Here is a 1043-nt window from a genome sequence, read left to right as displayed (position 1 = left end):
TGAAAATATTACAAATTATGACAATGGATACATATCTGTGAATATATGAAAAAGTCACCCAAGGGAATATCTTGCTGTTGGTGGTGTTGTTGTTAGGTGTCATGGAGTCAGTTTCAACCCAGAGGGACCCTGTGTACAACAGACCTAAACACTGCCCAGTCCTGTGCCAGCCTCGCACTGTTCTTAAGTTTGAGACCATCTACGTATTCACTGTGTCACCAGCCTTCTTCTTTTTCGCTGCCCCTGTACTTCACCAAGCATGATGTCCTTCTCTCCTGACAACATGTCCAATATACATGAGATGAAGTGTCACCATCCTTGCCCCTAAAGAGCATTCTGGCTGTACTTCTTCCAAGACAGATCTGTTTGTTCTTTTGGTTGTCCATGGCACCTCCACTATTGTTCACCGGCACCATAATTCAAATGCATCCACTCTTTTTTTGATCGTCCTTATCAGTGCCCCACTTTCAAATGCATCTGAAGCGATGGAAAATGCCCTGGCTTGGGTCAGGTGCTCCTTAGCCCTCAAAGTCACCTCCTTGCTTTTCAACACCCTAAAGAAGTTCTGTTCAGCAGATTTACCCAGTGCAATGACTGTGCCATTTGGTCTCTTGATTGCAGCTTCCATGAGCATTGATTATGGATTCATACAAGACAATATCCTTGATAACTTAAATCATTCCTCTGTTTTTCATGATGTTACCTGTTGGCCAGTTGTGAGGATCTTGGTTTTCGTTACATTGAGTTGTAATCAATATTGAAGGCTGAAATCCTTGATTTTTGTTAGCAAGTACTTCCAGGTCCCCTTACTTTCAGCAAGCAAGGTTATGCATCTGCACATCACACGTTATTAAGAAGCCTTCCTCCAATCCTGATGCTATATTATTCTTCATATAATCCAGATTCTCTGATTCTTTGCTCAGCATACAGATAAAATAAATACTGTGAGAGGATGCAACCCTGATGTATACTTTTCTTGATTTTAAAAACGGCTTCATATATATATAATCCACATGAGTACAATGAAGTATTCTGGGTTTCTC

Source organism: Tenrec ecaudatus, chromosome 14 (genome assembly GCF_050624435.1).
Source record: "Tenrec ecaudatus isolate mTenEca1 chromosome 14, mTenEca1.hap1, whole genome shotgun sequence".
In the NCBI taxonomy this organism is placed as follows: Eukaryota; Metazoa; Chordata; class Mammalia; order Afrosoricida; family Tenrecidae; genus Tenrec; species Tenrec ecaudatus.
Note: the sequence above shows the minus strand (reverse complement) of the source record.